The sequence below is a fragment of the Trifolium pratense genome, linkage group LG5 (genome assembly GCF_020283565.1).
Source record: "Trifolium pratense cultivar HEN17-A07 linkage group LG5, ARS_RC_1.1, whole genome shotgun sequence".
Taxonomy (NCBI): Eukaryota; Viridiplantae; Streptophyta; class Magnoliopsida; order Fabales; family Fabaceae; genus Trifolium; species Trifolium pratense.
This window is the reverse complement of record NC_060063.1, coordinates 2,378,790-2,392,904: the sequence shown is the minus strand read 5'-3', so window position 1 is coordinate 2,392,904 and position 14,115 is coordinate 2,378,790. Positions and strand designations below refer to the sequence as shown.

The window sequence follows — 14,115 nt, the reverse complement described above, 5'->3', positions numbered from 1 at the left end:
TATTGAGATAAATAACGTCCTGAACTGAGAATTGCTGACGAAACCCCCATTCCACACACAAGACGTTTAAATCCTTGCTACATCTAGAACAAGGACTCGGCGGGGGGGCAACACCTAAGGTACGCAATATTCACACAATTTCTTTAGTATTTCCCTCACTCAAATACTATTTTAAGCGTTGGAGTGCTAACATTTTCAGGTGCATTTGCCTTCGTGCTTGAACCTCAAAGCTATCATATTCAGCTACATAACCTTGTCATTGTAGCAAATCCCGTTCTACCCGTTCAAAGCAATTTTAAAACAAAAAGTCATTTTCAAATAGATTCAAACAAAATCCAATTCAAAACTCCTTTTTTATGTTTTTCACAAAGTTTAGAAGGTATACATGGTCAAATAATACCATTAATATTTTTTTCATTATCATGAAAGGTTAAAACATATAAATTATGTCTAATAATTTGAATTATATTTATGCCACCTCCTTTCTAAGTGTGTTAGAGCCCCAAACACAACACTTCAATGCAGTTAAGAGATATTTTATATTAGTTCTAAATGTTATTGTTTACTTCTAACATATATAAATGTTAAAAACTATGTAACTTGTGTAAAGAAAGCTTGAGCTTTATACATTATTATAAAGTTATCAAAACATATTCTATTTGTTATATGCAAAGCGGAAAATATATTGCTGAACTTATGAAGTTTATTTATGTTATGATCTACTTTCTTTCCTTACCACCGTAAGCCATTTTTCATTCTTCTAAAATGTTCTTATTTGCTTCTAACATATATCCCCCTTTAATTAATAATAACATTCTTGTGTTATAATTTTCATTACAGTTGAATGTCATAATGACGGTGACTGTATACATATTAAGTGTAGGTCTGGTTGGGATGTGAAGTGTACTGCTGCTAATCGGTGTAATTGTATCCCTACAATTCTATATAAAAAACAAATTTAAACAATCAATGACGACTCTCTTTACAATTCTATAAGTGTGTTATAAAGTTATCAAATCATATTCTATTTGTTATATGCAAAGGGAAAAATATATTGCTAGACTTATGAAGTTTATTTATGTTATGATCTACTTTCTTTTCTTATTTCTGTTAGAATTTCTACAAATTCATAAACGAAATTCTATCTTAAAACAGCGGAAACGAAATTGAATTTAAATAGCCGAGATACCTCCCGCCATTGTTATAGCTTGTTCCTGTTGAGGATCGATCTTGCTTGAGGTTGTTGATCTTGCTTGAGGTTGTTGAGGCTCTTCTAAACCTTCTATAATCTCCCTTAGATGGTGTAAGTCACTAAATGGTGTAAGTCACTAAATAGAGATATGAGACTTAGAAAACCAAAACAAGGGTTGCACTCTATTTATAATTTTGTCCATCACAAAAATATCTTAAGTGCAATCATAACTGTCACACTATCTTTATGGGCGGTTACTATATTTGAGGAAAAGAATAAATACCACAATTTAGGCTTAATAAATAATGGTGAATTCTTCGGTACACATATTATGTGGATGTGTATCGGTACATCGCTGATGTGGTTAACAAGTAATATAGTAATTAATGCAGATTTGTCAAAAAAAAAATTAATGCGGATTTTGTTTTTATATTAAGTTTTTTATATTAAACACTACTTTTTAATATTGGCAAATATATCCTTCCACAATAAATCAAACCATGCATCATATCTTTCAACTTATATATGATTTTCGACAAATTCAAATATTTTAATATTATTCTAATATCTTATAAATAATATTATTTGAGTATTTTGTATTTTCTTAAAAATTAAAATATGATTTTAATAACTTTTTTAATTATTCAAACAAAAAAAACTTTTAAAATTATTAATATGATTGATCCAACTACGATTTTAATATTTCAATATTATTACCTTTCAATTTTTTTTTAATATTATTAGTTTATAAAGATTAATATTCATTTACCACATAATCATTAGTGCATATAATTATTAAAAAATATTTATTTTTTAGTAAAAAAAACTTAAATTTTTTAATATGTTAATATATTTATTGTAATATTGTTAATTTTTAGTGATTCGTTATATTTTACAGGGTTAAATAAGTTTGTTATCGATACAAAATTACTAAATTTAATTTTTCTTCTTCATAAGAAAATGTCATGTTTTGATCCCCACAAAATGTTTATGCATGCAATTTTGGTCATGTTGTAAAGTTGATGTATATTTCTGATGATTTTGCAAATATGTATAGCGCATTATAAAAAGTTTGTCCAAAAGTAAGGAGCACAAAATTTGATTTCTAGGTCAAAATATTCGTTACTTTTATCTTGATATTTTGATTTACAAAATTCATATTTAATTCGTCTCATATTAAAAAATACTAAAGTTTTGTAAATGAACTTTTGACATTGTTCTAGACATGCTTAATTGTCGAAATTCAAATTCATAAGTTATTGTTAGTCCAATTAAGTGATATTGAACGACTTGATTGAGAAAAATTGAGTTCCTTAATAAAGTAAGTATAATTAGTTAAGTTTGCATATGAACTATGTTTCATGTTGAAGGGTTTGATCTAAAATTTTTTATTTCTGTTGACACAATTGACATTATTAGTCGAGACTTAATAGTCATTTCATTTGAACTATGTTTTTTTAAGTCATAGTTAATCTAACTAGTTGAGGTTGAATTGTTTGATTTTAGAATTTGAATTCTTAAGTGTTTCTCATTTCCACTTGGTCAAGTTGAATAGTGAGATTGAGAATGTTTGATCTCCTTAGTTCCTTTCAGTCTAATTGGTTGTGACTTAACAATCCTTTCATAATAAATAGGTTTCTGGTGTAATAGTTCGTCCAACAATATGAGATTGAACTGTTAGCTAGAATGTTGAAATTCAACTTTTTAAGTGTTTATCATTTCAATTAGGTCAAGTTGAATAGATTAACTGAGATGAATTGATTCCCTATATCACAATTGAGAAAATTAGTTGAGACTTAACACTCATTTCATATGAATTACGTTTCTTGAGTCATAGTTAATCTAACTAGTTGATGTTGAACTGTTACATTGTCGACATTTAAATTCTTAAGTGTTTTACATTTCAATTTGGTCAACTTATTTCTTTGGTTCTTATCGGTAGAATTGGTAGCAACTTTTTTTTTCTTGAAAACTTGGTATCCGGTCTTAGGACCGACATAATTGGTAGCAACTTAATAATCCTTTTCTGATAACTATGAAGGTGTGAAAACACAAGAAGGGGGGGGTTGAATTGTGTTTTAGCTAAGTTAAAACTTTTTCAAGTTCTTAACTCAGCTACGTTCGCAGCGGATAAATAACACAAATAATAACAAGAGAGAGAGAGAGAAAAACACACAAGCAGTTTATACTGGTTCCTCTCACAAAACGAGAGTAGTCCAGTCCCCTTGCACTTCCAAGGGAGTTCACTATAATCACACAAGATTACACCTGCTCAAGCACACAAGCAAGAGACTTCTCAACAATGCTCAAGCACACAAGCAAGAGACTTCTCAACAATGCTCAAGCACACAAGCAAGAGACTTCACACTTAAGCACACAAGCTTAAGTTTCCTCAAGTAAATAGTAAAGTATATAAAAATATACAAATGCTCTTAGATGAACCTAAATAGAGCAAATACAAATATTACAGAGTATTTGGCTAAAGTGCAAAAACACTTGAGAAAGGTTCAGAGCTTGTATATCACAGAGTTCAGAGTTTGTTCAGCGCATGTTCAATTCTTGATAATTGTCTATAAGTTGCAGCTGATCCTTCTAGTATATATACCACTAGAAAAGAGTCGTTGCAAAAGGAGCCGTTGGAGTTGATAACCTTTTGTCTTCAAGCAGTCTGTCTTGATGCAGTTTGGTTGTATCCAAAACTAAGAAAGAGTTTCAGTTACTTTGACTACTGCAGAGAAGACTTTCCTTATTCAGCTAACAAAACTGAAGACCCACGTTCTCAGGTTAGGACAGACAAAACAGAGGTAGCTGAACTGATCAGGCTTGAAAGGTCCTTTTCTCCATTGGTAGAAGAGTTGACTAGCAAAGGGAATCTTTACAGCTTTCAAAGAGATCTTCAGAGGTTGATGAAGCTTGTAGACAGACAAGAAGTTCTGAAGTCTTCATCCTCTGAATGTTGTAACTTCTGAAGTCTAACATCTTCTGAGCGCTTGTGAACTTCTGAATTCACATCCTCTGAACTTCACTCAGAGCTTATATGATGCTTATATCTGCACACTTAAAATAAATTTTTAGTCCTTCCAATTGTTAATTAATACTTTGTTATCATCAAAACCTTTATAGATTTAGGGGCAAACATTTTTAAATCAATTTTGTTCCAACAATCTCCCCCTTTTTGATGATGACAAACATCAGTATTAATTGACAATTGTTGTTAAATTAACTTATCATGTTTCTCTTAGGTTTATGAGGTTTGCAAGCTCCCCCTAAGATTGATACTCCATAAAGTCTGAACTTTATGTTTTATCCATGATATATTAATTTAGTATAAGATTAAGATAATTTTGAAATAAAATAAGTTTCATATCTTTCTTCAGAGTGAGAGGTTTGCAAGCTCTCCCCCTAAGTCTCATAAGGCTAAGTTAAAATTGCACTCTTAACTTATCCTTACTTATGAAATTTATTTTAGTTTCAACTAACTTAGTCTCCACCTTGAAATACGTAAAACAACTTAAACGTAACAACTTTTAACATAACAGATAAAAGCGAGATAAAAGGCGTGGTTTCAGTTTTGGAACTTATCAATTAATGCGTAACTACTCCCCCTTTTGTCATTATCAAAAAGGAAAAAAAATTTGATAAAACCAAGACAGTCAAAGAAAGAAGAGAGGTTGTTACAAAGGTGAATTAATGTCAAAAACGAAAACCAACGCGCTCAAGGTTTTATAAAAAGGGAAAAGAGTTAACATTCCTTCTTCGTAAAAACAAGAATAAGCAAGAGAAGCAAGAGAAGGTAGGAATAATGAAAAGATTTAGTTTACGCATCGCAGAGTTTAAGAGAAAGAAAAACGAGGAGAAACGCGAAGACGAAGAGAAGGATAAAGAAGACAACAAGATACCACAAGATGCTGAGATAATAATCATCTCATCAGATTCTGAAGCTGAAGAGAATGAAGATGATGCTGACTATGTTGAGTTCTTGGCTAGCTATGTTCCAGAGGAGGAACAAGAAGAAGAAGAACAAGAACAAAACCCAGATCCCATAGAAATTTCATCAGAGGATGCTGAGGAGAAATCAGAGATTTCTTCTGAGTTTTATCCATCTGATTAGGATTAGGTTGTCTTTTTCTTTTTCTTTTTACCAATGTACTCAACATGGTTAGAGCATTAATAAAAAATTTTCGTTTAAAAGCATCTTGTGTTCTTATGTTCTTATTTATCAAAAAATTAGCACAAGCAAAACAAACAAAACATAAACCAAACCACATAACAAATAGCTTAAAAAGAAAATTGTTCAGAGGATAAACAGAGAATAAAAAGAAAGCATAAAACATGTGCATAGAATCCTAGGGTTTCTTAAGAAAGGCTAAGAGTTGGTCGAATTTATCATTCAAGGATCCCACATTGGAAACTAAACCATCCACCTTGGTTTCCAATGTTTCTTGAGCAGCTCTTTGACGTTCTAAACCTTCTTGCTGTTCCCTCAGGGCTTCTTGAAATATTTGCAACTGATCCGCCATAACAGGAGCTTGATCTTCAATCACAGGCGCTTGCTCTTCAACCAAAGGTGCCTTTCCTTTATCAGAGGGTTCACCTTCCTCTGGATAGTCTATCATCAGCACATCCTCTTGATCCTGAGAAGCAAGCACATCATCTGTAGCATCCTCTTGGTTTAACTCAGAAGTTTCTTCAGCAAGCCTGGCAGCAGCTTCAGCAAGTCGTTCATACTCAATCCGTTGATCCTCAAGACTTTGCAAAAGAGTAGAATCAACCCAGCAATCCTTGAATGCAGACAGACGCCTCACAGCACCAGCTATAGCAGCAAGCTTAGCACGCTCATGCTCTTCATGATTGAACGGCGTTAACCTTTTCAACTCAGCCCTAGCCAAACTGTTCCTCATGAAGCTTATACCATCCAGATCCCTTCTACTAACAACAGCCTTAATCTTTGCAGCAGCAACATCCAAAGCATTGCAAATCCTTGCCTTAATGCTTGAAACTTCTAGGTCCACATCAGACGGACAAACTAAGAACCTGTCCTTTATTGTAGATAATCTAAGCAAATCTTCATGAAATTGAGTGGATAGATTACTAAAAGGGTTGGATGATGAGGGTGAAGGATTGGGAATGGTAGAGAGAGTAGGTGTTTCAGTAGCAGGGTTGTTAATAACCACAACTTCTGCCTCTGAAGGCTTGGGAGCACAAGTGTGAATACGCTCAGGAGAAGCATGTTCAGCACTCGGGTTAGGATGGTGTTCAGGGGTTGGTTCAGATGATGAAATGTCAGAAGTTGATTCAGGGTAAATATGTTCCGGAGATGGTTCAGGAGTTTTATGTTCAGCTGTTGGTTCAGGAGATTTAGGTTCAGGGAATGGTTCAGGAGCAATTTGTTCAGACGTTGGGTTAGGAGATTTTTGTGGAGAAGGTTGTTTTGTGGGAGAGATTGGTTCAGTAACAGGAATATCTGGTTGAGGTTCAGATGGTGAAATTTCAAATTGAGGTTGAGGTTGAGGTGATTTAGGTTTAGGAGGTGATGAAGACTTCTGGGTGAAAGTTTGATTGTTAAGAGGGTCTGGACTAAGATGTTTTTCTAGTTCAGATAGGGGGTTATCAGAGGTTGGAATATCAGAGGTTGGTAAAACAGTTCTGAGAGGTTTGGTGTAACCTAATCCAATCTCATTTTCATTAAAGATGAACTGAGTAGACTTACCTTTATCTTTGGAAATAGGAGCAGGTCTTTTCCTCAAACGAGCAGCAAGAGTCTCCTCATCAGATTCAGTCTCATCTTCTGACGTAGATCCTTCAGATGAACTGTCTGAACTATCTTCCTCAATAACAATAGGCTCTTTTGAAGCTCCTTCAGCAGCCTTGGTAGCAGATTCTTCATGCTTCCTCTTAGTCCTTTGCTCAACCAAAGCTTTTTCTACCTTAATCTTCTTCTGAACCAGAAGATCTGGCTTAGGAAGATCAGCTTGAGCTTCAGCCTTTCTCTTTGGTTTCCTCTTAGGGTTATACAGATTGACAGGAGCAGGAGGAACCATACTCCTATCAACAACAAAACCTTCTTGTCTGAGCACTTCCAAGTAATCCTGAATTACATGCTCAGCATCAGCTTCAGATATAACTGGGTAGCCTGCGACATACAGACGATCCTCAAGCCTAACAGTGAACTCTTGTGGGGGAGCAACAGGCTTAGATGCAATCAAACGCATCTTGGACAGAAAGTTAGCGTTCAGAATTTCTGGATAGAACCTCTTCTCAACCAATTCAGGGTGGAATTTCCTCAAGTTCTGAACAACATGACCTTGATGCAGAAGGTCTGACAACAGCCTAGGATAAACTATAGTAGTTTTCCTCTGAGATTTACTTGCAAAAATGGCTTCACAAATACGTTCAAAAAAGTAATCTCCAAGATTAACCTTCTTTCCAGTCAGAAGGAAATACAGCAGATGACGATGAGTCCAGGAGATTGTATCAGTCCCACCAACCCTTGGACTGATAGCTGCTAGGATGATCTTGAAAAGAACTCTACATTCATCAGTCAAACCCTTTACTTTCCCTTTTAAGGAGAAATCTGTGCAAATGAGATGCAGAAGATCATCCCTGTATCTTGTATCCTTTTCAAACACATCTAACTCTATCCCAGAGTTAGGTAGACCAAGAAGAGCATTGAAATGGATAGGCGAGAGTGCCATGTTCATCCCACAGATATTTGACCTAATTTGTACACCTGTATAATCCAGCAAACCCATTTCCTTCCTAGTTTTACCCTTCAGACTAGGATTCCTTTCTATTGCTGCAAGCTCTTCCTTCTTAGCTTCATGCTTATCAAATACCTTTGCTTTCATCCAAAATTTCTTCAACAAATCTGGATAAATGGGACCATTAAGCATGTCGAAGTACTTATCCCATCCCTGAGTGATAAAGTACTTTTTAACATCAAACCCATTAGCTTGTAGACCATCGAAATCAACCATCTTCTCTGAAAGAAAAGTAAGTTCAGATTCTGGAAACTCCATCTCGTTCCCAACGATCTGAAGATTTTTGAAAATAAACGGTGGAATCCTTTTTGACGAAGAAGACGAAGCACCAGCCATTGTTGGAGATTAGGGTAAGGTTTGGAAAACTAACGAGAGAGAAAGAAAGTTTGTTGGAGGTTTAGAAAGAATATGAAAGTGTAGGTTGTGAAAGTGAATAGTGTGCAAGTGTATTGTGTAAGTTTTATTTAAATGCACACAGTTAACACGAAAATAGCAAATTTGGGAAGTCACGCTAATTGACAGAAAGTTGAATACCAAAAATCATCATTAACCACCCACTACCTGACACACGTAGACCACGTGCAGAAATTTACTCGGTAACTGCTATTTTAATGGACAACTGTTCAGCAGTGAATACTAAACGTTTCCCACTTAAATAGTTCAGAGCCTCTGAGTTATTTAAAATTCTCTATCAGAGTTAAGTACTTCAGAGCTTGTGTTTCAGATGTTCTGAATCATAAGTTCTGATATACATAACCTCTTACACTTTAATTGCCAGAAAAAATTTTCATTCAGAGATTGAAAACATGTTCAGATGTTTCTTTATAAAATCAAATCTTTCAACAGATAAGGCTTTAGTAAATATGTCAGCCCATTGATTTTCAGTATCAACAAACTTAATATCTATAATGCCTCTCTGAACATAATCTCTGATAAAATGGTGTTTAATTTCAATATGTTTGGCTCTAGAGTGTAGAATAGGATTTTTAGATAAATGAATGGCTGCAGTATTATCACAATATAAAGGAATATTGTTACTGCTTACCTGGTAATCTTCTAACTGATATTTTAACCAGAGTAGTTGTGTGCAACACTTAGCTGCTGAAATGTATTCTGCTTCTGCTGTAGACAAAGCTATAGTAGTTTGTCTCTTACTAGCCCAGGAGATAAGGTTTTCACCAACAAATTGACAATTGCCACTTGTGGATTTTCTTTCAATTTTATCTCCAGCATAGTCAGCATCACAGAATCCATTTAGCACATAATCATTGGATTTCTTATAGAGAAGTCCAAGATTAGTTGTTCCTTTCAGATACCTAAAGATTCTCTTTACAGCTGTAAGATGAGATTCTCTAGGATCTGACTGGAATCTTGCACATAAGCAAACACTGAATAAAATATCTGGTCTAGAGGCTGTCAGATAGAGTAAGGAACCAATCATACCTCTGTAGACCTTTTGATCTACCTTTCCTTCATCATCTGACTTGCCCATGTTGGTAGTTGGATGCATAGGAGTATTCATTATCTTGCAGTCATCTAGATTGAATTTCTTCAGAAGTTCTTTAGTGTATTTTGATTGATGAACATAAGTTCCTTCCTTCTTCTGATTGATTTGAATTCCAAGAAAGAACTTCAACTCTCCCATCATGCTCATTTCAAATTCATCCTGCATTATCTTAGAAAAATTCTTGCACAAAGCAGCATTAGTTGAACCAAAAATAATATCATCAACATAAATTTGAATGATTAAAATGTCTTCTTTGGTTGTTTTTCTAAAGAGTGTGCAGTCAACCTTTCCTTTTTCAAAACCTTTTTCAAGAAGGAAATTACTGAGTCTATCATACCAAGCTCTTGGAGCTTGTTTCAGACCATACAGTGATTTCTTCAATTTAAAAACATGTTCTGGGTTTGAGACATCTTCAAAACCAGGAGGTTGCTTAACATACACTTCTTCAGAAATAAAACCATTTAAGAAGGCACTTTTAACATCCATCTGATACAAGGTTATTCCATGATTAACAGCATAAGATAGAAGTAACCTGATTGCTTCAAGTCTAGCAACTGGTGCAAAGATTTCAGTATAGTCAATCCCCTCTTGTTGACTATAACCTTGTGCAACCAATCTAGCCTTGTTCCTTACCACTTCACCTTGTTCATTCAGCTTGTTTCTGAATACCCATTTTGTTCCAATAATGTTCTTGTGTGATGGTTTAGGCACTAGAGTCCATACATCATTCCTTTGGAATTGATTCAGCTCTTCTTGCATTGCTACAATCCAAGCATCATCCTTCAGAGCTTCATCAATCTTTGAAGGTTCCATCATTGAGATAAGACCAACTAATGATTCCTCATTTCTCAGTTGAGATCTTGTCTTCCTTGGACTATCCTTGTTGCCTAATATCAGTTCCTCTGGATGTGATGATTTGTATTTGAAAGTATTTCTTGGGGGCTCATCATCTTCAGACTCATCAACATCAGGTTCAGCAGATGCTTCAGTTCTTGGTTGTTCAGAGTCTGTAGGAACTATTGTGCTCAGAGGTACTTCAGAGAATGGATGTTCTGAGTAGTTTGGAATATCTGAATATTGATCCTCTGATACCTGAAATCTAGACAAACCTTCCACAAGCTCTGACACTTGGTCAGGCTCTTTGTCATCAAATTTGACATGCATACTTTCTTCCACAGTGTGTGTTTCAGAAATATACAGTCTGTATGCTTTTGAGCGTTCAGAATATCCTATAAAGATACCCTTATAACCTCTAGCATCAAATTTCTTTAGATGGACTTTGTTATTTAAGATGTAACATGTACATCCAAACTGATGGAAATAAGAAATATCAGGTTTTCTTCCTTTGAACAATTCATAAGCAGTTTTGTTCAACTTAGATCTGATATAGATTCTATTTTGAACATAACATGCTGTGTTTACAGCTTCTGCCCATAAAAACTTTGCTACATTTGTTTCATGCATCATGGTTCTGGCCATTTCTTGCAGAGTTCTATTCTTCCTTTCTACAACCCCATTTTGTTGAGGAGTTCTAGGAGAAGAGAATTCATGCAGAATGCCATATTTTTCACAAAAGTTTTCAAAAGGTTCATTTTCAAATTCTCCACCATGATCACTTCTAACTTTTAAAATAGTGTAGCCTTTTTCATTTTGAATTTGTTTGCAGAAGATGCTAAACTCATCATAAGCTTCATCTTTTGTTCTTAGGAATTTTACCCAAGTCCATCTACTGTAATCATCAACAATTACTAATCCATACTTCTTTCCATTGATTGAAGCAGTGTTAACTGGCCCAAAAAGATCAATGTGAAGAAGTTCCAATGGTCTTGAGGTAGAGACAATGTTCTTAGGTTTAAAAGAAGATTTTGTAATCTTTCCTTTTTGACATGAACCACAAAGTGTGTTTGAGTGATATTTAATTTTAGGTAAACCTCTGACAAGGTCAAGCTTACTAAGCTTAGAGATTAACCTCCAGTTAGCATGGCCTAACCTCTTATGCCAGATCCATTTTTCTTCACTCAAGGTCAAAAGACACATTACTTTTTGTTCATTCAAATCAGAAAGATTAATTTTATAAACATTGTTCTTTCTCAGACCTTTGAATATCATGGTGTTATCAGATTGTTTAGACACAGTACATGATTCCTTATTAAAGACAACTACATAACCATTGTCGCAAAATTGACTTATGCTCAATAGATTATGCTTAAGTCCATCAACTAACCAAACATCATTAATAGATAGGGAGGAATTACCTACTGTACCTGTACCTATTATCTTTCCTTTCTGATTTCCTCCAAAACCAACAGAACCTCCTTCTTTCATAGTCAGCTTAGAAAATAGTTGTTTATCACCAGTCATGTGCCTTGAACACCCACTATCCAGATACCATGAATGATTCATGATACTTCTATGAGTGACAGGCTGTATGAGAAACAACTTTAATCACTACGGTGGAACTCTTTATCACAGTTAATGATAAGGTCATCCCAATATTCTTCCTCTTCATTTATCAAGTTCTGATTGTTATCTTGAGAACTTGTCAGCCATTGGTCAAGGACATAAGCCCTTCTTCCTTTGCATAGGACTTGTTTCCATACTTTAGGTAGGACATATCCTTTCCTAGTTGGTAAATCTGAATGATACATGATTTCAGCTTTTGGTACCCATCTTCTGGGTCCACGCTTGTTAGTCCAAACATGCTTATTATGTTGTCTAGTGTTAGAGAAAGATCTTGGTTTGGAATAATGACCTTTTTGAAATCTTTTCTTTTGAAATTTGTTATTATTCCAGGATTTGGATTGTTTATGATTCCAGGGTTTGTATTTATCATCAATCCCAAGTTCTGATTGATTATATCTACTGACTCTAGAATCATAAATAATCTGAGTCCTGTACTTCATCTGAGATTTGAAATTAGAATTTTTTCTTTTAAAAACTTCTGATTTTTTAGATTGACTAGCTTCAGGTACTGAAGTTCCTTTGGATTCAGAATTTGAAGTCTCAGATGTTGAATCTTTCAGAACATCTGAACTAATGTTCTCAGGTTCTGAACAGCTTCTATCTTCTGAACTTTTCTTTCCAGATCCTGAGGCACTTGGTTCCTCTGAGCTGTCAGCTTCTAAATCATTCAGATCATCATTGTCATTTTCAACACTACCAGGATTCTTTCCCTCTTCACTTGGTGGAACAACATAATAAACCCAAGATTTTCCAACCTTTTTGGCAAAGGTCTTCAGCTTTGAATATGTTCTACCATATTCATAGCCAAGTCCTTCTCCTCTATGTCTCAAGACATTATAAATTCTATTAGCAGCTTTGCTCTTCCCAAGGTTGAGATGCACAAACTGTTGAAGAGCTATTTCCTGCTCATCAATAGGTTTGTGACAAACAGCACAACCCTTTTCAAAGTCATCTACTCTATTCAGAGTTTCTTGATATAGACCTTGAAAATGTTCTGCTTGCTCAGTCAGAGTGTTAAGCTTTTCTTGTAAAACTTTTTGTTTACTTAACACTCTGAGATGTTTCTCAATGACCTTGTTAAGTGCAATTATAAGTTGAGATTTAGAGCAGTCAGAAAATACCTCATCAGTTACTTCTGAATCTGATTCTGATTCATCGTCTGAGTCTACATCTGAGTCAGCTGAAGCCATCAGGGCTAGATTTGCCTCTTCTTCTTCCTCAACTTCTTCCTCAGATGATAGCTCTTCAAAAGTAGCCATCAGACTCTTTCTCAATTTACTCTTGAATTGTTGCTTCTTTGAGCTGTATCTTTTGCTTTTGTCTTTAGTAGACATTTCTGGACAATCAGCAATAAAGTGTCCTGGCTTCTTACAGTTGAAGCAGTTCTTCTGATCATCCTTTTTGCTGACAAAATTTCTGGAGCTGTTACCTCTGAAATTTCTTTTGTTAAATCTGTTCCATTGCTGAAACTTGGTGAATAAAGCAAACTCATCCTCATTCATTTCATCCTCTTGACCATCAGCAGAAGATTCTTCTTCAATATCAAGAAGCTGAGTCTTAAGAGCCTTAGAAGTAGTCTTAGTTGACTGTAAAGCCACTGACTTAGACTTCTTCTTAGTTTCTGAATCAGCATCCAGAACCATCTCATGGCTTCTGAGATTGCTTATCAGAGCTTCAAGACTCAGAGTCTTGAGATTTTGAGCTTCCTCTATTGCAGTGACCTTGGGTCTCCAAGCAATAGGAAGACTTCTCAGAATCTTCTGAACATGGTCATAGGTGGAATAACTTCTCTTAAGAGCTTTAAGACCAGATACAAGGATTTGAAACCTTGTAAACATAGTCTCAATGTTTTCATCTTGTTGCATAGTGAATAGTTCGTATTGCCTTATCAAAAGACTAGCTTTAGCCTCTTGAACCTTTTCATTACCATCATAGGTAGCACACATAGAATCAAAAATAGATTTAGCAGTAGACTTGTCCTCTATTCTGACATAATCTTCATGTCTAATAGCACCAACAACAATGTCCTTTACTCTATGATGCTTAGTGTAGGTTTTTAAGTTAGCTGGTGTGAGTAACTTTCTATGCTCAATGGACAACCTTCCATGTTCATTTAAGTTTTCAAAAGTTACTCCCAGCTCAACCAAATCCCACAACTCATGATCAATAGCAGTAATATTGCTATACAATCT

General features: G+C 34.9%; 1 long non-coding RNA gene across 1 annotated transcript; it reads left to right on the top strand.

Moving 5' to 3' along the window:
- The first annotated feature begins 507 nt into the window (after positions 1-507).
- Positions 508-1,091, top strand: LOC123885367. The gene is made up of 2 exons (XR_006801145.1): positions 508-740; positions 841-1,091. It is a non-coding gene; the product is annotated as an uncharacterized LOC123885367 (long non-coding RNA).
- The last annotated feature ends 13,024 nt before the right edge of the window (positions 1,092-14,115 follow it).